We start from the raw sequence: 27,430 nt of genomic DNA, 5'->3' as shown, positions 1-27,430 counted from the left end.
TTTATACGGTACGACATACTCTCTTTACTTGTACAATATACACCACAAATACCAACATGTACATAATATATTGTCATATACATTTCATCTTCCATGATTATTGTGATGCTGTAAGCCTCGAAATACCATAAGTCTACGCCTCGTAAATTACACTGATGAATACTGTCCAGTTATATCATAAATAGCTACTTGTCTGTTAAAGTTTTTCTTTTTTTTTAAATAGTTTTTATCAATATTATTTAGTCTTATGTTCGTTTATTTTATAACTTGGTAGTTTAGAAAGACATTCTGATCATACTAAAAGTAGTATACACTGCCCCTCAAAATTAGGCGAAAAAATATTATGTTTTTGGCTAAACAATCTAGCTTGAATGAAAAAAAAAATCATTTCATCTTTAACCAAAACTACTATTACAAGGAATACAATAAATTTCTTGGGACAAGATAAAAAATTCTTGAGCCAAGAAACTTTTATAAACCAAAAAATTTTATTTTAGCTTAAAAAATGTTTTTGTTTATTCTAAAATTTTTTCTCTTGAGTCAGGCTAACCTTTCTATCAGTGCACCAATACACAACAATTCAATTCGGAGTTTTCATCAGTGATAGTTTTATCAACAGAATAAGCTAATATTAGGTATTATTCTCTTGCTTATTATGAAATGCTTATTGTGAAAACTATAAGAAAAATTAAATTTAAAAAACATCTTCACCACAAATATAAGGCGTAGCCCATATTATGTTAGTCAAAATGATGATCTGTATCATTATTTTCGGCATTATATTTAGTTGACTCAACTATAAAGATTCTTACGTTGACAAAACGGTTCCCTGTTTCGAGGAAACTACATATCTTTACAAGAGCTATTCTCTGTATGCTTGAGTGAAACGAATGAATCCTTAAATCAGAAAACCGGATTGTTATTTTGAGAATACGCTGGATAGTCATTTTAACAATAATTTTTTTTTTTTCAGTGCACAGATGATTACACATCTCCATATCCATAGATGCATACCTATATATTATACTAGGAATTCAAATTGCGCACATAAGCGCGCTTAAATCCTAACCAATAAGGAATCAGTAACCATTTTTTCGAGATTTTCGATACTAAACTAACTTCAGTTCAATCAATTTTATATTGTAGGATTTCAATGCATATTTTTTTCATGATTAATAGATAAATAAATAGATTGATAATTCTGTTATCTACTTTATAAAGCATGGTTTTCAGAAATTTTCATTTATTCAAAAGTAATTCACATTTTAATTTGACTATGGATCTACCATGAATAAATATATTTTCTGTGTATCCACATAGCTTCATTTAATCTGTTAATACATTTGTATATGCATAAATGTATTGAATAATTGTGCAAAGTAAAATCCAAATCGATATTTTTCATGACAATAAAATTAAAAAAAAAAAATAAATAAAAAAAAGCTTTAAATAAAATATTTTCCGGTAAATAAAAAATATTTTCCTTTATATTACACCTCTTATGTACAAAATGTATAGTTCTGTGACATATAAATCACAAAACCAAATGTTCTTTTGCAAATATTTGAGCGAGGTAAATGACCTGCAGCTGTCCAAACATCCAAACACAAATATACAGGAAATTGCAACGATGCGTAATATGAATGAATAAAATAATTGATTTTATTGAAAAATTAGAAAATTACAAATTACCCCTAAATAAAAACAGAATTTTATTTTGTCACAAAACATAAGTGCGAAAAAATAAAATAACACTAAAAATGATAAGTATTTTTTTTTTGCACTAGTTATCTCAATTTAATTTAACTATTATTTTTTCCATGTATATTTTACATGTATAAATTTGTATTTCTTATAAAAATTCTGGGCACATTCTCGTGAATAATACGCATTTTCCACACGATAACCGCGTAAACTGCCGCACTTATTTTCACGTCGAGGAGTCTAGAGGTGAAGTTTTTCGCTTCGCTACAACACTATACTGGCATAGCAAACTGATATAGTGTTGCTAAAATATATATTTCTTTGTGACAGGTGTGCTTCGCTTGCGTTGTCGCACGAGTACAATGAAATCGTAAGCTAAAAAAACATTTCAAATAACAACAACAAAAAATGGATATAAATTGTTTAAAATTTATTTTTCACGTCTTACAGGCATTTTTTTAAACCTCAAAGAAACACTACTATATTTTTTAAAGTATACACATGTTTGTTCATCAATGACAATGCTACAAATAGTGATATATGATGTTGATAGTTCATAAAATACTATTGTTATTATTATTATTATTATTATTATTATTATTATTATTATTATTATTATTAATTATTATTATTACTACTATCATTTCCAAGTATTTCAGCGGTAGATTATATTGCAAATATTAATAAATCAAAAAGTCTACTCATAAAAAGTTTCTTTTTAAAATTTTCAAGCATTCAATAAATGTAAAACTTTACTTCACTTAATTATTATCATCTTACTCTCGTTGTCTATTCCATTATCTACGTCACATCTTTCAGTGATGAGATGATAATAAATTTTTATGGAAAAACTTATTTAATTATTCTCACTTGTAATCAGAAAAAAAGAAAATAAGAAAGTTAGCAATAAACGATTTTATTCATTTTGTTCATCTTGATCACACAACACCTGTTGAATGGGATAATTTTTATCATCTCGATCCTTGGAGATACTACATCGTAGACCAGTTGCACGACTTGCAAAGGGACACGCTTTATGAGTCGAGCTATAGGTCTCCCGGAAGATCGTTAGTACGCGCCGTTGTGCCAACCTGTTGTACTCATTATTTCTGTGTCACATTTATACTACACTATTTTACTTTCTCTGCATTATGCATATTATTATCTGTTTACTATTACATGTATGGTTATCATTCGGTGCGCTTATATTCATTATTTATCAATATCAATAAAAAAAAATGTAACCATAGTTTTTAGTTATTTAGCTTTTTATTTTCTATATAAGCGCTCCAAAGCTCGTTCATTAATTGTGAAATATTATTTATCGATATTTACTTATGATAAACTTATATTTTTGAATGATGAAACAAATTTTATAATTATTATTCATGATTAACTTGACTTTCCATAATAATTGAGTACCATTAAAATCTAAATCCTCTATCGAGAGTCAATTGTATAATTATGCAAAATAAATGAGAAATAATAACTAATAATACACAAAATATTATAGAGCGCATGGCACTATTATATAAATTCTCAACACCATTATTTTAACGTCGCGCCCACTTGTATACATTTTATCAACGTCCTCAATTCTATTATACTCAACGTCATGCTAATGGCGTAATTATTTCATATACAATTTGTAAAATAAGACTTATAAACTTACATTTGCATTTCATTTTATGAATTACTCACCTAAAAGTTGAGCAAATTATACATTAATTAGAAATAAGACAACTGAAATTCATTTAGTGTATATATATTTAACTTTCTGCTATGATAATCGATAATTTAATAAAATTAAAAAATTGTTGTTTTCTCTGCATTTAAAAATTAACTTCCTATCAAATTTCGATGTTAATATTCTAGAAAGCTACTCTGAAAATTTTTACAATAGTGTTCTGATGTGTGTGTTTCATTTTTTCATCTGTAACTTTTGAATAGTTAAATAATCAGGAAAACATTTGACCCTAAAGGCTATCCCTGCAACTTCCCGCTTATTCCGTACCTAACCCTAAAAATTGCACTTGCATGACGCTTTTGAGCTCTTCGAGCTCAAAAATATAATTTATAAGTTATTGCGAGCTCTCTGAGCTCAAACAATTAGCTGTTCTAAGCTTTTGCGCTTTTCGAGCTCAAAAGTCTGATAGAATTTTCATAACATGAAAATTATAAATGAGGCTTAAGCAACTGCTCGGAATGCCGTAAACCGTGTCAAAATCGGTTCATTCATTCAAAAGTTATTACGGTTTGAAAATTCAAAAAATAATATTTTATCAAACTTCTATCAGACTTTTGAGCTTGAAGAGCTCAGAATAATGCATAAATTGTTTTTTTGAACTTGTCATAAGTGCAATTTTAAACGCCCAGGTATGGAATGAGCAGGAAGTTGCAGAAATGGCCTTCAGGGTCGACTGTTTTCTTAATTTTTTTATTTATTTATGATTCTGATAAACTTAGATATATTTAATGATCATACTGATATCTGATAAGATAATTTATGAATTATTTTTTAATTATAAATATCAATCTTTAATCAGTAACTCCAATCATATCAGTACATCGCTTAAAAAATGTATCTTATATAATATACATGATAGAGAATACATGTAGGATGTATGTATGGATATAGATGAATTTTTATCGTTATCTGTCCTCACACTCGATTTTATATTCTCTGAGAATTTATCTATCGCTATGAATTTATTTGTTTTTTGATGAATATAATGCAATTTTAAAATATCATAAAGAGATAAATTCTTTTGCATTTAAATATACACAATACATATATTTTCATGTATAACTTCACAATCATAATATTATTCAAACACTATTGTTTCAAAACAGAAATACGTTCAATAAATAATTAATATAAAATAAAATTACATGGATAGAGATAATTATATACTTATAAATGTTGAGACCAATATTACATATATTTTAAAACTATATAAATTACACGCAAGTCAGCTAGTTAGTCGTGTTAAACTGAGTATGTTGCCGTTAGTCACGTTGCACTTCGTGCTCTTGCTATCCAACAGCTAACATAAAGTTTTAATAGAAATCTCAGATGAAGGCATTAAAGCTTTAGCTTCAAGGAGAAATAAAGGCAATGTGCTGTATAGTGTATACATAAATAAATGACAAGTAATACCATACCGAGATCATTTTAAGCTGCCTTAAATTCTAAAGTAAATAAACAATTTCTCCCATGGCAATTAAAATTTACCGTTAATTCATAAGTCACGAGTAATGCTTCACATCCTCTAAATAAAAATATGTGAACAATTTAAAGTTAGTCATTAGTTGAAATTCGCAAAACATGGGGCAAGATTCATCATTGATTATAATTTATGCACTAATTTATGCGCTATTTAAGTTTATAGTTTTATTTAATTTATTTTCTTAAGAAGGGTTTGCACTTTTTTCTATTCCGGTTTCTATTGGTCAAACGGAAGCATCTCTTTCATACATGTATAACAAATGGAATCTTAAAATGCATTTTACGCATAAATAAATTTAATTATCTATCAAAGAGCGAAGCATTTTTTTTTTTTTTGAAATTTTATCTTATACATGAGCAAAACACATTTGAAAATTAATTATCAACCGCTCTTAAATCGACTTAGTAGATTTCCACTAATTGATACTGCAATGTTTATTAATGACTAGGAATTCAAATTGAGCGCATACGCGCGCGCTCTATTCCTAAACCAATAAGGAATCAGGGTCCATGTTTTCGAATTATTTCGATGCTACGCTAACTTCTATTAACCATCAATTTTAATATATGGGATATAGATTGCACATCAAAATACTGAATATCACTACCAGCAGATATTATAATCATTGTTCAGATAAAATTCACCATATCATAATATATCTTTTAAAAAAGTAAGGATATAATTCTGAGATTTTGCGCCTTCGATCAGAGATTTTTAACGCTACCTTCGGTCGAGAAATTATGACTGGAACAGACCATATTAAGCTATATCAAGATATATCGAGCTATATATTTCCATATATGACCTTATGTCGTCAACTTTTATGTCAGGCCATACCTGAACTTATCCAAAAACTTTTTCACGAGTCTATTTTTGCATTAACGATTGTTGTTTAAAATTTTTTAAATTAGTTAAAATAAAATTGAAGATAAAACAGCATTGTTCAAAACTTATTAAGGTGTATGTATTTTTTGTAATAGGAAACAAGGGAGTGAAAAAGAGGATAAAAATCCGAAAGAGGTTGGATTGGTTTTCCACTTGGTGGCATGATAAACCGACGAGTGGAACTCTAGTCAGAGGGAACTAATTTTCCCGACGAATGAGTATTTATCGGAATTTGTGCGAGAACGCTTGGCGAGTTGAAATAGGTATAGTGAGTAATATCCAATACTAATGCTGTATAGTTAGTTTAACAGCCGTCTCATTTTGTCTTTATCTTCCGGTTTTATTTTACACCCTTTTACACTTATATATTTTTGATTCTACAGAGGTTCTACTACTCTGCTAACAGAGGTACACTATACCTGCATTAACAGTCCAGACTTTCCGTATATCTATAAATGAAAACTCAAATGAGCATGCAGATGTTTCTCCGCTCGCTTTTCCTCCAGTTCGGCTGGTATGGGTTATGCCCGAAACAAAAGCGGATGGGTTAGCGTACAAATAGTGGAGGAGAACCTGCTGGGCAAATTAGGCGATGGAAATTGGTTGACTATACCAAGGAAATTAATCAACTGAACAAATAGTAGACTCGTCTTCACCTCTTTGTCGGGCTCAGTATGGGTATTAATGCATATAAACTACTATAGTTATGTATATATAAGAGACAAAGGAGTCGAGTTAATAACAAAGTGAAAAAGGAAGAAAAAATTCATTGAGATAACTCTTTGAGATGTGATACAAAATAAAGTGCTGTTTGTTCGATATCTCAATGGTGCCAAAGTTTCTTTAAAAAACCTACTGTGCTTATATAACAGCATTATAAAGCGTAAAAGAACACAATGACTATCTTTTTAGAAGACACTTATTATTCAAAAGAAACTTTACTAAACTATATTTTGTTTTTCAACAGCTAAAATTTTAGTGAATGCCTTATAACGCGAAACGTTTGAGATTTTGTGATTTACTCTTAAATTGTTAAGATCAAACTATTTTATTCATTTAGGTCGTCTCTACTAAATTTGTATAGCACTTTTATAATAATAATAAAAGTATATGTACATTAAGAATGTCCTATGCATTTTTTTCTTAGTACAACCAAGTTTTATTTTCATGATAAAAGTTAATAAAAAATTCGGTTTTTAGAAAAAAAACCTAGATGATTATTTTTTGGCTCAAAATTTATTGGAACGAACGGCTTTATTCGAATTAAGAAAAAAAATCATTACAATCAATTCTTCAGACAAAAATACACAGAAAAAAAAATTTACTTGAATTAAGTAAATAATTTTGAAGAACTTCATCTGTTTGTTTTGAGTAGAAAAATTTTTAAACTAAGAAAATTTTCTTGGTTTAATTAAATTTTTCTGGATTCCAAAATATTGATTCAAGTTAATTTTTTTTCTGTGTATATATTCTCGATATAATCGATTATTCTCAACTATCAAGAAAACTTTCTTAGTAGAAATATTTTTTTTCTTAGTGTACGTTTAGATTTTCACTTCCTATTATATTTTTATGATCACCAAAGTAATAAATTTTTACGGCTTTACTAAGTTATTAAAAAATTTCTTAAATAAAACGATCGAGGCGTAACAAATATAAGTAAGCTCGTGTGTAATATACAAAATGGTATACGAATATATATCTAAAGTTGAACATAGTGGCAATGTAGAGGAATTAATAATGTGTCTCAAGAGCTTATCCCCGAGCGCACTTACATACACATAATCGTGGATTTGTTAGCTGAGTATGAGCCTGTGTCGCTTGTGCTTTGGCGGCAGGTGCAAGAGAGCTCGTAAGCCCTCGGTATGGCGCTTCCGCTCGCGCCATTACTCCGCGTTAATGCTTCTCGGGTTAAAATATTAATTATTCCAGCCGGCAGAAGACCGACAACGTTTTCACGAGTTGCAAAAAGTACCAGAGAACCAAGCCTCAACACTTTCCCCCATTTGCCTCATTATAAATTGATTTTTTATTTCTTTCCTGATAAACTTGCTTTTTTTTGTGGACATACACATAGACATTGTACCTCATAACATTGATGTTAGCGTTTATCTCAACATAAAATGTCACGGCTATTCTCACTCTCTTTCTGTCTCTGTCTCTTCGATGACAGTTTCCATTAAATTTTACTTGCCATATACGTACGATATTGAGAATTTAAACTCGATGGCAATCACTTTTGTCAAATACAAAAAATGACATTCACTTGACTTGAATTATGGATGTGTATTTATTTTATAGACTCCTGTTGAGAACATTTACCACTATCACGTATTCACTATTTTATTCCTTCATCTATTTATTTTAAAATTAAAAAAATTTTGTTTTTTTAACTATTTTTTTATCTCTCAAGTAAAGCCTTTTTTTCATAGCTGAGTATCATTCCTGTCGCTTTAACGCGCTCGTTAAAACATTTAGTATGAATGCGACGTGGACAAAAACCGCTGACAAACCCTTTTTATATAAGTGTATAATCATAATAGTGCCAACAAGATAACAAATGTTTAATTATTTGAAATAATGTTCGGAAGTATTTTCATTAAATTATCACCACAATGGTAATTTCATTCATTAATTAAGAATAAAGATACTTTTAATTAATTTAAATAACTTCGTTAAATTAATGTTAACAAATTTTTTAATATTTTTTAATATTGATCCGGTTTAATGTTACGTTCTGAAAAAAAAAAAAAAAAAAAAAAAAACTGAAAATTGTATTAAGATGATTTTTGTATTAAAACACACTTTCATATAGTGATAATTTATCGGCCGTTCAAAAATTTTTTTAAAAAAGAGACACGACTTTTTAGGTTGAGAGTATACGTCTGAAAAATTTTATACATTTTTCGCTTGATTTAAAGGAAAAATTCGTAAACCAAAAAAAAATTTCGAAAAGTTTCATTGTCTTGAATCAAGTGAAATTTACTTAAATTAAAAAAAATTTCTCAGTTAAAAATTTTTCGTTTTAAAACAAGATGATAAACTTTTCAAAATTATTCTTGTAGTTCAAGATTATTTTCTCGAATCAATACAATTTTTTTTTTTTCCATGTATATATTCATTCATAAAAGAATAGATGTCGAGATGAATAACATTTTTACCATTATACTATTCACACAAGCTCAGTGACGGTGATATATATAAAATTTGTATTCTTACATATAAGAAAGAAAATTTTTCAGTACGATATACATACAGTTTAGATATTTACATGCATACAATTGTGTAAACATGGATATAGAAAATGAAGGTTTATTTTTATGCTGATGTAGTTCCTTTTAATAAGCATTAGAAATCTCCATTGAAGACTGACTCTCTACTTTATTTCTTGCTGTAGTAATTTCCAAGCGACTGTTGTTGTCTTTTAGCATCGGCGGGGCCGTGTGACAAAAGGCGCTTGGAATTTTCAACATTAAATAAAAATTATTGTTTCTGAAGTTAAAGTTCCGGGAGTTGAAACTTTTTTTCAGAAATTTCCTCCTCTTTAAGGATCCTTTTTCCGATTTTTAATATCACCTGTAGTTATTGAGTTATATATGAAAAACTGAGATTTTTTATTTTGTTTGTGTTTTTTGTTAATAACAAATTGAAATTTTTATCAAAAAAGTAAAACAACATCATTATTTATAGAATTTAATTCCGCATCAAATTAGTGATTGTTCATATTTTTATCACTAGTTCCTAAAATTTTTCCCAGCAAATTTACACAGGGTTCTTAAAAAAATTTCCGTTACTATGTAACATAGATAGTATGGTTACCATTCTACATAGGAATAAGATCTATTCTTTTCTCTCCGTGCACTGTATCAGAGCAATAAAGACAAATATTTATAAATAAAAAAAATTCAAAGGTATTATAGCATACTTTGATTGACAGAAAACACTCGTAGTTGAAGCGTACGCTAAGTTTGCTGAAAGTTTGTTGTGTATAAGCGACAAAACTCTTATATTTCGTTACTCTTTACTGGTACAATGCTGAACTACTATAGTACAGTACACACTACACACTAGACTTCACTCCCGGGGGAAACAAAGCGAATGTTCCGGTTGACTATACTTTATTTCCGTAGAGAAAAAGAAAAAAGTGGTATATGTGGTATATATGTGTTAGAAGCCCACTCGTCGGAAAAACCTTCTAGGTATATACACTAACCTTTTCACTGCCTTCTTATATGAACTTGTCTTTTACTTTTACTCCGTAGTTTTAAATAAAATATATAAAACGAGAAAAGAAACAATAAGTCTTTTATTTTTTGAACATACATGTACAAAAATACATAATACACACAATACAACGTATTTCTCATTTCATGCAACATCACCACATGTTTTCATACATCCTGTCTAGTTTCTAGGTTCTAAGTTTTAGGCATATTTACCAACGACCTCGTCGTTTAATGTACAACTTTAAAACTTCAACACATTCTCATTGTACGTGAATATTTCGCAAATTTACTTGAGTCATAACTTAAAAACTTTACAACTCAGTAATGAAAATTCATGTTTACGACAGTCTATTTCCTCTAAAAACTTCATGCCTTAATAGTAATTTTCTTCTCTTAAAAGAAAATACTTACACCGGAAAAAAAAAATAAATAAATAAAATCAAAAACTTTGTCGTTTTAATTCTTGTACATAATTCTATGAATAAGATTTTTTTTTTATTTATTTATGCAGAGTTTTTACTGAAGGTCATCCATGATCCGTTAGTTATGTAAATTAGGCGATAAACGAATAAAGACAAAGACATTTAGCAGGAGTTCGACGTTCTGGGATATTTAAGTTAAAATAATAAAATAAACTGTTAGTTTGTTTGAGTGGAATGCCCCGGAATCGTGGAAAAATCAAGCTCGTGGGTCGACACAAGGTCCAAGGATGGGTGAAAACGATTGGTTTAAACTACTACCACAGACACCAGGGCATAGTAGCGACATCGAAACTTCAGAGGGACGACAAGCCACACTGGATATCACCTTTCCAGATCTCTGGAATGTCGACTCTTTTTTTCCTTCTCTCTTTATCTCCTCTTCATATATAAATATATCTCCAACTTATATTATGTCGCCTTTATTCTTCTCATCCAGTCCTTAAAATCGCCTACAGGCACGGTCTCCTTTAAATTATTTAGGGCACTTATTGACGTCGCTCTTTGATACATTTATTCTTATGTACTTACTTCTCTCAAAAATTAAACTTGTCATATAAGTTTTGGTCAATACCTCAGCAGCATGTAATTTCTACTCATTTTGATAATATTTATGCTTTTGGCGTGACTTTGATTTACTTTATTATCATTTAATTATTTTTTTAATTTTTTAATAATATCAATCCACATATTCTTTATTCTTATTACTTTATTTTCCTTTTTTATAGAATTATATACATGGATGAGGTATTCCAAAAGAAATGAGACGGTTTACAATTGTTTACGTCTTTTAATACTGCCCAAAAAAAGAGAAGTGGAAAAATCACAGTTTTTAGAGTAAAAACAGAGCCTTCGTAAAAAAAACTAAAGCTATTACACTTCACACTGTACTAACTGAAACTATAATCTTGTTATAATACAATAACAATCGAAAATACCAAAATTTTAGTTGCATAAAACTTGAAACTATCGATTACTTATTATTTTTCAACGGGTCTTTGTTGAGAAATTTATAGTTAATACCAAAAATTGTAAAAAATTCCCATTTATCGAGGATGCATTTTTTCGTTTTACACGGAAAAAAAATTGGAGTAAAAATTACTATAGTAATATCGTAATTTGGGACTAGTCTTTTATTATTTTAACTTTTGTAATTTTACATTTAAAAAATTACTACACAGCAAAAAAATTCTACGAAAATTTCCAATAAAACTCTCGTAATGCTGGACTATCTTTGTATTATCGGTAACTTTCAAATATTTTAGACGAAAATTTTCAGTAATGCCTCTGGATCTTTCCAATAAAAGTAAGAATTTTTAGAATAGTTGAATTGAGATATTTTTCAATTAGCGTAAGTGTTGGCCGTGCACAGCGCTAAAATCAGAGTTTATATAAATACTGTAGGACGTCAGTAGAAGTTTACCTCGAATGACGTGGAAGGAGAATCTCTGGCTACTAACTAAGAGTTCTGGGTTCGATTCCTGGGCGAGAATTCCGATTTGTTTTTTCGGTTACTGCAAAGTTGCCGAGGAGTTTAATCTACCTTCTGTCTCCCTAAAATTTCTTTAAAAAAAAAAAAAAACTGAATTTTTACGATAGGTAGATTTTAAAGCTCACTATCACATCTTGCATAATTTGCTCTATAGTATTGGGCTTTTTAAGTCTCTTGCTAGTATTATTTATTAAAGAGAATTTACGATAGTATATCGTAAAAATTATTATATGGAAAGTATAGATCATCACTACAATTCTATATAAGATAAATTACGATAAAAAAATTGCAGAAATTCCTTTAATTTCCTTTCCGTGTACTGACTCATGAATTTTTAGAATCTAAATATCGTAATTCTCACAAATGATTAAAGTTATAAATTACAAAAAAATGTTTACGATGCTGCCGCCTACAGAGTACATTTTGAATTATAGAAAAGTACGATGTTTCTTAGTAAATTTTTTTCCCGGAAGAGCAAGTAAATAAAGACGCATACCAGTCAACTTCAAGTAAAAGAGACAGAGTCCAGTAATTTGCGACGCCACCACCAGGAAATGACAAACTTTTGGAGAAGGGTCTCATTTTGTGACTGAATAAAAGTTTCGTATGGTGCCTCAGATAATTTAAGTGGAAAAGCCGTTGACGAGTAACCAAAGGAGAACCGGATTCGATTTTCCTGGGTTATCCGAATTTATTTTTTGGTGACCGAAAGATTCTCACCGAGTGGTCTTCCCATTCCCATTATCTTTTCTTCTCCTCTGTTCTAAATTTTTCGTGATTACAAATTACCATATTAAATATGGTTAAAAATATGAACAAAATTCTACATTACCGATCGTAGTTATTACTTTATTATTTAAGAGATATTACTCCATCGACTTTTCATTACACTTTTTCTTGAAATGTATAAGACTGTGTGAAAGGTTAAACAATATAATTTCTTCAAAAGAATTTACGATATTGCATTGTATAAATTTGTATGTTTGAGCTTTGATTCGGCACTACTATGTCCTATACTAAAAATTACGATATTACTAGAGTAATTTTAAATATATTTTTTTTTCCGTGCATGAAAATAAATGTATTCTTCATTGAAAGAATAAAATTTATAGAGTGAAATACTCATTCTTAAAGATCATAAATATACTGTCAATTATTACACCTCAATCGGTAATTCTCAAATTATGTTGCTCAGTTATCAAAATGTAAAGAAATTCTACAAAAATTTGAGCTCGAAAAATTTAAAAGGTAAAGATATAAATTTTTTTAATCATTTTAAACTCAAACATCGCGGAAAGTTCCAGGTATGACCTACAGATCAACTGTTTTAAAATTTTTTTTTTTTTTTTATAAAACATAGTAAATCATATAGCAAAATAAAGTTATATATCCAAATTTTCTGTAAATCGCTTCATAAGATCCTTGGCGATCGTTCATAATAATAATAAGAACCAAAACAAAGTATATAAGACACACCTTTGAAGTATATTGAAAGACCATGTTAATCATAGACCTATATTATCAAGCGAATATTAAATGGAATGGCTTTTTAAACTACTATCACATCGATCTCATCTTAAAGTTAACTTCATGAAGAAATATCTTCGAAGTGGTAATTTTTTTTGAAAATCTAAGAACAAATGAACTTTATCGATCCTTCGGAGATTAGAAAAGTTTTCTTTTCTTAGGATATATGTGACCAGATTTATATCCTGAAGTGAAAAACAGATATGACGATACTGATGAAAGTTTCTTTAAAATTCTATGGATTTAAAATTGAAAAAATAGCTTTAGTTGAGATTTCGATCATTGAAACTGTCATAGATTTTATTGTACGGGCCATAACGTGAAGCATTAAAGGGAGTGCTATGCTATTATTGATTTGTGGAATTAGTTTTCGTTTGTTTTTTTATTATCTCAAGTATTCTTATGTATGATCGATCGATACGCTAGAGGCTACACGGTATTCAACCAATATGTAAGAGTTGTAGAAATAGTTGAAACGAAAAATTTATCATTGGCTTCTGGAATCTCGCTCTCGAACGAACAAAATGTGAATGTTGAATTTCTCTCTTCAGTGCACACTGGAGGTTCTTCTTACAGCATCATTGTATGACATATATTCCTATATTAATACTATTATTATTATTATTATTATTGTTATTATTATTATTATCATTGCTATTGTTACTATTTCACTATAACTATATTGTTATTGCATATCATTTATGATAATCCTCAAAATTCAACAATATTAAAATAAATCATTCAACAATAATGAAATTTTCGTTTCAATTCTTTATCTACTACAATAAAAAGTATATTTGATATAATTTTGCTCACGCGTTATTATGATTATGGTAATCTATATTTACTTGTTCAATTTAAAATGATTCAAAAATTACTTTTGTCAATAACAAAAAGAAACCTTCAAAAATTTTTTACGCTTTTCGTTTTTCATTCCTCTTCTTTTTTTTTTTTTTTTTATTATTTGTTATTCAGAAGCTTTAACTGCTACCTTTGCTCACGTACAAAACTAGTAAATAACAAAATTTTTGCAGGATAAAAAATAGTTCGTGGATTTATTTAAAATTTAAACCATGTAGAAAGGATCGCATATAACTTAATTGAGATCCATTTCGTTGGCTAAAATTGTTATACAAGTTATACCTCGGAACGAACGAATTTTAACTTTTTCAATATTGAGGCTGCATACATTTTTTAAATTAATATCAAAATATTCTATTCTATATATTACAATTTTTTATGTTTGATATTTAAATGTAGCATTATAAGCCTAGAAATTCTAAACATGCCCATATTAGAAGTTTAATTCATTAAAAATAGTAAAAAAATAAAACTGTATAAATTGTCTTATTCTACATTATCGATGAACATCATTGAGTAACTCTTCTTTCTACCATGGCACTACTAAAGAATTCATCGAGTTTTATTGATATATTTTAAACAATTATGAAAGCAAAAAAAAATAAATAGGGTTTCTCTTAAGGATCAATACGAACGTATAAGATTAAATTTATCTCCATCTATTGCATAGATTTTTTGTGAGTTGTGAATGATAACTGACGGCTATGCTGAAGAAAATGAAGTAACAATTGCTATAACTTTGTATTTTTAAGTCCCTATAATTATTAAGGCATGTTATTGTAGATGAATAAACCGTTTAACTTTAAGTAAAAGAACAATTTATGATGCAAAGTTAGTCACATCGAGAATAGAGCACTCTCATACGTTAATGCGTTGTGAAGCGTGAAAAATTTTTTTTCTAACAAATAAAAAAAAACCATTAAGCTAACAAATAAACCAAGCTACTGTCTTTGCTTTATTTTAGATGAAAATAAAAGTACCGAATACATATAGTAATGAATTATTAACTAGAGAGATTTAGTATAACTTTATTATCATAATCATTATACTATATACGGTAAACAGATAAAGTTGTTTTTACGTAAAATAAATTACATATAGGAATGAGACAAATAAAATTATTAAAAATATAATTTTATTTTCAGAGATAACTAAAATGATTCATTCAGAATATCGTTATTTATATTAAAGTCTTAAAATAGCAGTATATTAATTCATGCATTTAATTAAATCGAATCAATAGTTATAAAGAAAAGAACCTTGACCAATTGACCCGAAGCCAGGGCGTAGGTTATTGTAACATCACCGAACAAAAAATCCAATACGTAAATAGTACTATCATATGTTCTCTGTGTAACATGACCCTGATAAGATTAATCTTTGACCTCTTCATTTCACTGAATAGATGAAGTTATCTATATCTCACGTCCAGTTGCAACGAGTCTTTATTATTCGACATAATTAAGTGCTCGGATCAAGTACCATTGTTTTAATCAGCTTATCCTCATGTGATCTACATAATCCTCTTGTCAGTACGATGTACCATTTCATGAATTTTCAAGGTTTCAATTCATTTTAACGAGATAATTATCTTCCATTCATTTAATTTAATGTCCAAAAGTTATAACCAACTAAGCTTCGTAAATTCATCAGCGCTAATTAGTTTTATTTTTAATTCATTTTTTGCTGACCCAACAGAAGCATTACTCTTTTTTTTTTTAATTTTTTTTTAAATTTAAGAAATATTAAAAGACGAAATAAAATAAATTTTTTATGAAATTTTGAACTTATACTATGTAAACTTCAAGGAATTAAAATTATCACAAGTGACAAGCTTACAACCGTTTGTAAATAGACTGCATGTGATAAACTATTTAATTGTATGCTTTATGTAACTAGAAATTTGAATTGCGCGCCACGCGCGCGCCTTAATTTTGACCAATAAGGAATCAGGCGCCATTTTTTTGCGAGTTTCGACTATTTATTAACTTCACACTCTCATGTATTTTTACTATAGGCATAAATTTTATAAATATTTATTCAGATGGTCTTATAATTGAAATTATATGTGTTGGACTTTTTACTTGAATGAAAAAATAAATAAATGTAATAAAAATATAGAAAATAAAATTTATAAAATTTAAACTTCACAAATGATGTAAATTATGAATGAATCTAAACTATACTTAATTCAACAAATTTTTTATCGCACTAGAAAATATTTATCACTGTAAATGGTCAATTAAATACTCTTCAAATGTATAAATATATAACTTTTTCGGTTTTATCGTGTGCGATAAAACTTCCGTGGTTTTCCAGTGTTAAAAAGTGTATTGTGTAGTTTATATTCCATACATTTTTAAATCTATAAATATTTCATTGAATTTTTATCGAAGGAATATAAAAATTTACAATGAAATTTTTTTTATCTGAAACAAATACAAAACATCAAACCACATTATTACATTAATTAAAACTTTTACATCATAAAGTTCTCATTACGAGGTTACTCTACTTTACATGCATGAAAGGTAACGCTATTTTTATTAATTTTTTTCAAGAACATTGTTATGTTTATCGATATAAAACTTGTTAGGTACAACAAAAACATTCATAAACTACCAAAAAAATAAAAAATTTGATTGATTTTACTCCTTTTTATCCTTATGAATAGCTATATCTCGTAATTTCATAAAAATCGGTTCAAAAGTTTCTGAGATTTACCATTTTTACACTTAAAAAGAAGTGCAATCAACCAATTTTTTTTTTTTTGTAGTTTATAAACGTTTTTGATTCTCCTTACAAGTTTTATTTCAATAAACATAACAGCAGTCTTAAAAAAAATTAATGAAAATATCATTATTTTTCATACACCCAAAGTAGAATGACCCCTTAACTTAAAAATAAATTATCAAATGCAAAAATGTATATTCTAATTACCAGGGAAAGACAAGAGGTAGAGCAATAAGCATGCCAAAGGTCAATAAAAATATTGCTGTTAAAAACTCTAATTTAGTGGCAATAAAGAATTATAATAATTTACCAGACAATCTAAAAAACTTACAGCACCTACCAAACAAAAAAGTTAGGATAAAGATAAGAAATTGGTTATCATCTCAAAGATAGATCAGACTTTGATCTCGATAGTACCAGTTGTAATTTTTCCTACTATTATAAGTTTAGATTAACTTTATACATTTATTACTCTTGCTTGTGATGTACCTTATACTTGTAAGCGGTTGGAAGGCTGGATTTCAAGTTATGTACAGTTAAAAATGATATTTTATAAGATTATGTACTACCAGGGCTATACACAGATGCCTAAGCATCTCTATAGATATATATGTATGTATGTACATATGTTATAACCTGGTAAAAATAAATTAAAAAAAAAAATTTTTTTTATTCAAACCTCAGGCTGAGTTAAATAATTTAAAATGAAGCAAAATAAAGTAAGACACAAAAAAATACATAATAAACGAAATAATACATGGAAATAATTTCTTATCTAAAGAAAAAGTTCTATTAACAATATTTGTGTTAAAAAAAGCGTGGACTGAGTGCCTGGGGATAAATTTTTCCGATAGTTATTTTCTTAATATAAAAAAGAAGAAATACGTTCAATTACAGTTTATCATTCAAGAGGGTTCTCTAATGAAATTTTATCTTTTTTATTAAAAAAAAGTTCAACTTTCCTATTTTAATAATAGAATAGTAATAATTGACAATGAATTTTTTGATATTTAAAAGTTTCAATTGTGACTATTCAGTTTAAATTAAAAATTTTTTCCTAAACAATACCGTTTGATTTTCCTCTCATGTTTCATTTTACTTCTGTCCCTAACATAATATTCTTCTTTCTTTAGTGAATATAGTTTTATTCTATTATAAATTCACTATGCCAACGTAAACAGTGATAATAATAAATCGCAACAAATTAAGTATAAAAAACAAAAAAGCCAACTTTATAACTTAGATAAATATAATTTATATGCAAAGCACGTATGATAAACTTAATATATACCATAGAAATAAAAAAGTAAAAAAAAAGTTTAACTCATTCATAAACAATATAGTAGAGCAACATTAGCAATAAATAACATTTTATCTCATAGAAGAACTGAAATTATTCGACTGAGGTTCAAAGTACAATTACAACCGTTTCCAATAGTAATAGTAATAGTAATAGTGAACTACCCCGTAAACGTGAGCGACCACAAGTAACGCCCTATGCTCTCTCACGAACATTGCACAGCATCCGTCGAATTTATGCCCGTAACGAAGCCAAGCGTTCGGGCTAATTAAAGGACCCAAGTTCTCGCACCCCCGGACTTGTATCGACGACTCTCGACCTTTCCCCTGAATCGCCCGCACACTGTCACGTCCATGTTTTTATCACAGTTTCCTTTTCTGCTCCTGCCTCCTTTTTTTTCTCTTATCTTTATTCCCCTGAATAGGAAGGATAAAAGGTGGTGTGTTCACATGTTCGTACATCGAAGCTCAGCACCGATTGGATCTCACTGTTCTTTCTGTTAGTTAATTAACTTCCTCGTTTCCTCACTCTCCTTTCTAATTTTAATTCTTTATTGGGTTGTTTTTGTATCGTATGAATATCAATAAGATAGTTTGTGCAATTCGTATTTCAAAGATAGATGAGTCAAAAGAGCAAATAATTTATTCGTTTCATTGTAGTTTTTTTATCTTTTTTTTTTCAATTAGCCAGACTTTATTATTATTTTTCGTTTGTAATTACTCTAGATAAACAATTAATCTGTTTGTTTTTTTTATTTTCTCAATACTAATTATCTTTTTCGTCGATAAGTAATTGGATAAAAAAATTCATCTGCAATAAAAAAATTGTTTTGACATTATTAAATGGTTTTTGAGTAATTTACCGAAAGAAATTTTGTTTCATTGATGTTTTTCAACTTCATCAGGCAATGTATACAAATAATTACAATCATAAACACATGCAAAGCAAGTAGAAAAAATAATGTCTACACGGCAAAAAAATAAATAGGGATTTTCCCTATTTTTCCAATGGTAACATCGGAATTTTTTCTTTATTTATTTATCACTAAAATTTATGTAACTTAATTTAATAATTACAAATTTACATTACAATTTTCTCATTCCAGAAATTTCAGATAATTTAAAAGTAAAACTGTGATATACAATCGGTTTGTGATAAAAAAATTCGAGAAAAATTTTTTTCAAATTTTGCTTTACATTTCGAAAAAATTAAAAGTCCAGCATATTATGGACGGTGTGGCTTAAATTGCCATAACTTTTTCAAAAATTGACTTATCAGGGCATTTTTTTTTCAAATTTTTTTTTATTAATTGTTTTTTTTTTTTTGGGGAAAAAATAGAAAAAAATTATTCAAACCTACCTTCATCGTCATTTTTTAGATTTTCTAAAAAAACTCCGAATTTCTCAATGAAAAACATTTTTAATTTCTTTTTTCTTTCTATCATATGAAACTTTGACATTTTCTACAAATATCCTGAAAATTTCAAAATGGTGTTTTTTCGACTTCTATTTTATTTTCAATTGAAAAAAAAAATTTTTTTCATGTTATAAATGAATTTTTCCTATGTCACATGGATATTTCTATCATGTTAACATTGAAAAAATTCCCATGTTGACATTGGAAAATTTCTGTGTCAACATAGGAATTTTTCCTATGCAAAAATAGGAAAAATCCCTATGTTCTTTTTGCCGTGTATATTTACTTTCGAGATTAACATATTTGTAAATATTAGATAATTAATAACATAATTAATATAGTCAAATCATAATAAAAAACAAATTAATGTACAGAACTATTGACACAATTATCCCCATCATCATTTTTGCTCCATGATATCTTGCGAATTAATGCACTGATCTAGAATCGAATTAATACTTGTAGCTTTTAAGATTTTAATCATAACAAAATTGAAACAACTTTTCTGAATTTTTCTAATGTAATCTAAGAACATGCTTAGGTATAAATCTGTTAATTTAAGAACTGATAAACTGTTGAAAATGAAATGCTAATTTCATAATGGAATATTATGAACGGAAATAAAATTTTTCATTACATTTACTCTGTCAAAATATTGATTTCTTTTTTATGTATGTTAACTTTTACCACACTAGAATTTTTATCATTTCAAACGAAAGGGTTTCAAAAAATTTAGAGTAATTTTTTCGTTCCACGGTATACAAAAACTCTTTTGTAATAACGTGTTTAAATTCAGACAACTTGCAGTATGATAATAACCTGATTAATGATAACATTTTTTTAAAATGATTACCATGTATATCAAAACTGTGATTAATAGAATTTTCTCTTTGTAACATTTTATTCATGATTTTATAAACAAGTTCGAGTTTCAATTCAATACAATCGTATTTACGAAAGAAACATTTTTGGTACAATGGTCAAAATAATCACATTGCTCGTACTTTCAAAGCACGTATTGCAATTTAGTTTTCCAGAAAATTGTATTCAGTGGGAATGCTGACACATCCGGCGTATAAAGCTGTATCCCACTTATATACTTTATATTTATCTCCAGTCAAAACAAAACAGCTTTGTTAAAATAATAAATAAATAAAACAAATTTTTTTTCATTAAAAATTTACAAATATTAATATTGTGGATCGAATAAAATTTTATTTTTAATACTTGATGTGTGTTAGTAGTAATCGATTAAACATTCAAGGTTACAAAAAAAGTAAGAAATTAAATTTAAGCGATAAATTTGTTATTTAATTCGTCTTTTTGTGCAAGTTTTTTCACTACATTACACTTTATATAAAATATTGCTCATCTTTATTTCTACTCTCTTTTACTTGAAAAATCATTCACGTGAACGAGAATCCCCGTAGAATAATAGCCCACTTGGCATTGCTAGACTGGGATCTCTTGAACCGTAATTTTGATTCACGACTCCAGTAAATTATTGCACTCTGTCTTGTTCATTCTACTCTCTATTTTTTCTATTTCTATCTCCCTCTGTATCTTAACAATGCACCACGAAAACTATCAAAGAAGTATTGAGAAATATCTTTGGAAATAAAATTCGATGAATACTTTACAGAATGGAGGAAAAGTATGCTTTTATTGCACAAAAATCTATAGCAAAGAAGAGCAGCTTCCTTTTTACTTAAACAATAGATTTTACCGTAAAATTAATGTTTTTTTATTGCATCACTGTCTTATTTACATCACTAGAAATTTGAATAGCTACGCGCACGCCATAATTTTAACCAATAAGGAATCAGGTTCCATTTTTTGCGAGTTTCGACTATTGACTAACTTCACACTCTCATGTATTTCTATTGAACGGATTTGTAACACTTGATCTATGATTAGGAAAAGTTTTGGGTGAGCTAATTTTGTTGATCTTATAAATTCAAAAGTTAGTTACAAAAAATCAAACGAAAACGATTGAGAAAAAAGAACGTGATTTAAATAGGATGCTATTCTGAAAGTAGTACATAGATCAATGACTCAAGAAGTAAAATAGATCCACGTGTTCCTCGCCATTTGAGTACAACGACTTTTCGATTAACGAGAAGCACTTGCAAGCCAAACGATGCGGCAAAAGACGCGGCCAAGAGTGACTCATCGATTCTGGCACAATTACCTATCTTCTCTTTCTACATTACTTCTATGCATCTGTACATTACTTTTTTGTTTTTCTCTGTCTTTTTTTTTTTTTTTTTTTTGTAGCTACATCTTTAGCAATTTCCATCGAAATGCATTCATAAAAAAAAAAAAATACATGGATGATAGAAAATTGATCCGCATAAAATTGTCAAGACCAACAGGTTGCATTTATTTTTCCATTTATTTTTATAATACTCTTGCTCGTTATTTTTTTTCTCTTATTTTTCGTCTTATACGTCAATTCAATGTACATTGAGTGTCTAAACGACTTACTCATAAAAGATAAATCTAAATTCGAAGCACGATACGGTTATCCATAAGTAGCTCACTTGTCGACGTCTGATGAAAGTTTGATATGGTATACAATACGAAAAGCAAAAAATACGTACGAAAGTGGTCATAGAAACGTTACTTCTAGCGCCATTGTTGCTTAAAATCACCGATTTTAAGGTTTGAGGAAAAAAATTTCCAAGAAATGAGTGAATAAAAAAGAAAGCGAGAGTTTAAAGGAGTGAGATAAAGAATGAACGACGAAACGATCTCGGAACTACACGTTGAGCAAAACGTGCTTGTCGTTGAGATACGTTCCCAAGAGAATTCGTGATGTGAATCGCGATGAATGGACGGACGTTACGTTACGTACTATACGTAGAACGAAAGATGCAGTGAGCTACTAATAAAACAAAAAGAAAACTCATGAAATAAAAAAAAGAGTGGCGAGAATGTCTGGACTTCGTAAACGACACTCAACGGGGTAATGGTCAAATTGTTCTCTCCAAGATATTTCTCTTATTCGTTTAACAAGAATATCAAATAAACCAATGTATATTTACTGTTAAAATCGATACTCTAAGGTTAATTTTCTTCAGAATATGGGATAATTATAAATTAAATAAGTGGCACCAACCGCGATGAAATCGGTTAAGTCGTTCAAAAGTTATGAGAAGTTCACACACACACACACACACATACACACACACACACACCCGCGCGCGCGCGCGCACACATACTATCGCGAGAATAGTCAAGGAAGCTTCCTAGGATTTCGAAACGTCGAGATCCGATGAAAACTCGATTTTCGAAAAACAGGGTAGAACCAATAACTCTCATGTGCCTTAAGGATGTTGCTCTAAAGTGAAATGAAGCAGTTAACATAAAACAATAGATATTGGTCTGATTAATCTGATTTTAAAATATTTTTTATTGAATTAACACGTTTAAAAATTTATACGGTATAGATGTTTCATCTTGATTGTAAAACTCGGCAGAGATGTTTTATGTTTGTTAACGTTTATGATCACGATATCTAACTATAAGTGACTACATGCTTATCAACTATGCTATCTCATAAAGTACTTGTTAGCTATTCAACTAAGAGAATAAATCCACTTGCATACATCATAATAATTTCAGAGTTTCTTAGTGTTCTACAAAGAGCCATATAACTTCTTGTGAACAAGAGTATTACTGCAAGAAGCTGATTCGCCAATTCTGATGCTCATCAGTTCGTCAACGACTTAATAAAACGTTGAGCTGGATCATTAAACGACTAACCAGTAATATAAGGAGTGATCTTCAATCAAGATTTCGCAAATCATCAAACTTTATGACACGACTATTTTATTTACTTTAAGAAATTTATTTCTTCTTAAATTACTTCCGAGAACTAATTTTTTAATTTTTTATCTCAATCTGAATCCGTTAAGAAAAGAGATCTAAAAAACACTGAACCGACTAATTATCTTTGGATTTCCTGCTTGTAAGGTTTTCACTCTTCAATGTTTAATGTTAATAATAATTTGTCTAATATTTGCAACACCTATATCCGTTTAAAGTCATTATGTTAAACTTGAAATAAACTTGATGAGACCAAGATCTACAGTTCTTCATTACAGTGAAACACCCTTAATGCTTCAAGTTTTCGGTTTGTTAACTCATGCTATATGAAATTATTCACAAGTCTCTGAATCACTACGGTAAATCTGATAAACTACTACCCATCCTCATACCACTTTACAAGCCCTTTGTTTTGTTTAGCTTTGAATCTACTTTGAGTTTAAACTTATGACTTTCAACTATTAGAACTAAATTTCTTGAAGGCAAATCGGGACTATTTATGATAAGACTAATTCTCTTCTCTTCTCTTCTCTTGGTCACAACCTTGCTTTCATCAAACTTCATCTTTTACAACTATACATTTCAGAAGTTTGGGTTAAAATCAATCGTTAGCTATAGATTTTCGCTATTAATGGACCTCACATTGCTAATCCCTATATTACATCCAACATAAATTTTATAGTTCCCGTTAGTTTCCCAAATTATGATCCTATTATCAATATCATATAAGTGTAAAGGGATACTTTGTAAAGTCTTTGATAATATTACCCGACTAAACTCTCTTAACGCTACAATATTCATGTAAGAAAATATTATGTTTAGGTGAAAATTAAAAAATACGATTATGCGCTTAAGATAATAAAGTACTATTCAAGAGATATTGTAGTACTATTCGGGAGATATTGCAATTCTAAATTTTGAAAAATGGTGATTTTTAAACATTTTCAATCTCTGTAAACTCAAAAACACATGTAAAACGTATTTGTGAGATCAAAGAGTGAGATCCAACCATAATTGGAACTAAAGTTATAATAATTGTAATTTGTCATAATAATAATAATTGTAAGTTGTCATAATTGTAACGAGTTACAAAAACAAATAAACAATTGCTTATAGATAGCTCCACTAGAAAAAAAAAAATAAAAAATTAGAATTTTTTTCTACAAACTATCCAATATTTTAGACATTAGTAAGATCTTTAAATGATGTCACTATCAACCTATCTCTCAAAAATCTACTTACAACGAGTTTTTCGATTTGGCTAGAGTAGAAATAGTAGTAATAACGCGGTTATTTTTTTGTTTCAACAATATCTGAAAGTATATATAGAAAAAACATGCCTTGCATTGAATACTTTTTTGTCAATTCCTGAAACGCATTATTTTCTCAGCTATGTATACAGTCTGAAAAGAAATCTTAATTTATTTGCATTTTACATTATTTACAATACATTTAAAAAAACGTGAAATTTTTGATTTCCCTAATTTTTAGTTTATTTAATCAAAATACTCAGACTAAAAAATAAATATGGTTAGTTCGTTGATCAAAAAAAATTTTAAAGTTTAAAAAGACGTTGATATAATTTTTTTTAAACTCTTTTATGCCTTAGTAAATATATCTCTGTGTGTGTGTGTGTGTGTGTGTGTGTGTGTATGTGTGTGTGTGTGTGTGTGTGTGTGTGTGTGTGTGTGTGTGTGTGTGTGTGTGTGTGTGTGTGTGTGTGTGTGTGTGTGTGTGTGTGTGTGTGTGTGTGTGTGTGTGTGTGTGTGTGTGTGTGTGTGTGTGTGTGTGTGTGTGTGTGTGTGTGTGTGTGTGTGTGTGTGTGTGTTGAATTTATCGAGTATTGACTTAGTTGATTTAACAAAAATCCAATAACAAAATCTAAAAGATTCCGATTTCTCGACTCCGTCTTTTCTTGGTATAAAAAAAGAGTAAAGAAGGTAAAACTAAATTAAAAAAACTTAAAAAGAAAGGAAATTCCCATTGGAGCCGACTGCAATATCGTCCCCTGAAGACGGATTTTCGCGAACTGCGGTCAGCAACCTTGGAAAATGAGGCTCTAGGGCAACGAATAAGAGAAAATGAAACGAATATCATAGATACTATAGTCGTTGACTATACGTACAATCTCTTTCTCAATACTCGCGTGCATCTCTTTCAAGATATCATCAGCATACGATTCAGCAAACTTTTATACTTCATTGGATTGCTTACTACAATCCAAATGTATCTGTTGCTCTCTCAGCATAATGTGTTTATGCTATACTATACTCGTAAACTTTATTCGAACCACACACTAAAACGTGCACGTGCATTTCTCATTGGTTTATACTCTTTACCATCTATCCCGATCTCTTTTTCTCCTCCTCCTCTTTCTCTTTATCTCACATGAAACCCATATATAAATATAAACATATCTATCGGTATATCTATTGTCCCAACTTACCGCAACGACGACAAAATACAACAATCTGCACTCGGTCTATCAGAGATATTTATCACCAAATGACTTTCCGATAGAACAAATTGTATGCATCGTTTTAACTTTTGCCAAGTCAACTTTTATTACAATATATATGACGCTATTACTAAAGAAATATGTCCCTTTCTCCTGGGATAATTGTCATTTAAACTATCTCTTGAATTATTCACCTCAAGTAAATTCCTAATCCATTTTCTAGCTCACCTTCCAGCTTGCTTCATCTATCTCCATTTACGAGAAATGCATCAATTTAAACCAAGAATTTCATTGACCACTATTAAGAATTTACGACCTAGACTACTTCTCTTCTGTCTTTTAACTAATTTCAAATATCTATATTCACAAACTACTACTTGAGCTTCCTTATTTCCTCACGTCGTTAAATACACAAAAAAAAAAATGTAAAAAATTTTTTAATTACTTTAAAGTAAAGAATAGTTTATTTTGATGAACAGAATTAAAATTTACAATTTATATTTTCACTATTTTTATTTCTTTTCATTAAATTTACTGTAACTCATTCGAATTGAAGTATTCGAATAATGTTGTCACAAGACAACGAAAATGATACCGCATACATTCATATGAAAAGTTTTGTAGAAACAGGAACAACAGATGTTATTGATTGTGCACACCACTGAGCAGTTATCAAACTTTTATATTGTACTTGAGCATAATAATAAACAAGATCACTGTGTTAATGCTAAATCGTCACTATTTGCTATCTGCTGTTGAAAATCTCACTATTTGCTGCATACTTGACAAGAAAACTACAAAACATCTAAACATGATTCTTTTTGTTACTTTCTAGTCTTGTTATCAATATTTTTTTTAATAAGCTGTACAAATAATAAAATAGTCATTTCGATTTTTAATGCTTCATTTTGAAAGTCATCATAAAGTTTTACTTTTAGGTATTGTTATTATATTTGCGACATAGGTACGGATTATGAGTAAAAATATCTTTTAAATTAACGAAGAAATTTTTACACAGGTTTTAATTTTTTTTTTTTATGTTTGAGAGAAATTCACGAAGCTGTAATAGTTAGGACTGGTTCCTAACTATTTTATTTTGTTTATTTTTCTTAGATGTTTGATTAATTCCGAGTTTCCTCTTATAAATGTGCATATGGAGATTTTAGATATTCTCTCAATACCTAAATACATTTTTTTGATCTCATTTTATGAAAAATCGAGTGAGCTTTTAAGTATAAATGCAACGAGTTGAAAAATCATCTGAATGTCGTCTGCTAATCGTATATTT

At 28.8% G+C, this 27,430-nt stretch overlaps 1 protein-coding gene across 2 annotated transcripts in view; it reads left to right on the top strand.

The window, feature by feature from the left end:
- The window catches only part of Alpha-man-ia (alpha-Mannosidase class I a), a 316,108-nt gene that overhangs the window by 235,821 nt on the left and 52,857 nt on the right, over window positions 1-27,430 (top strand). The gene's annotated exons all lie outside the window — the stretch shown is intronic.

Source organism: Cotesia typhae, unplaced genomic scaffold, assembly GCF_013202065.1.
Source record: "Cotesia typhae breed Kobodo isofemale line unplaced genomic scaffold, CoteBio_Ctyphae contig_5, whole genome shotgun sequence".
Classification (NCBI taxonomy): Eukaryota; Metazoa; Arthropoda; class Insecta; order Hymenoptera; family Braconidae; genus Cotesia; species Cotesia typhae.
This window is presented reverse-complemented; position numbering and strand designations above follow the sequence as displayed.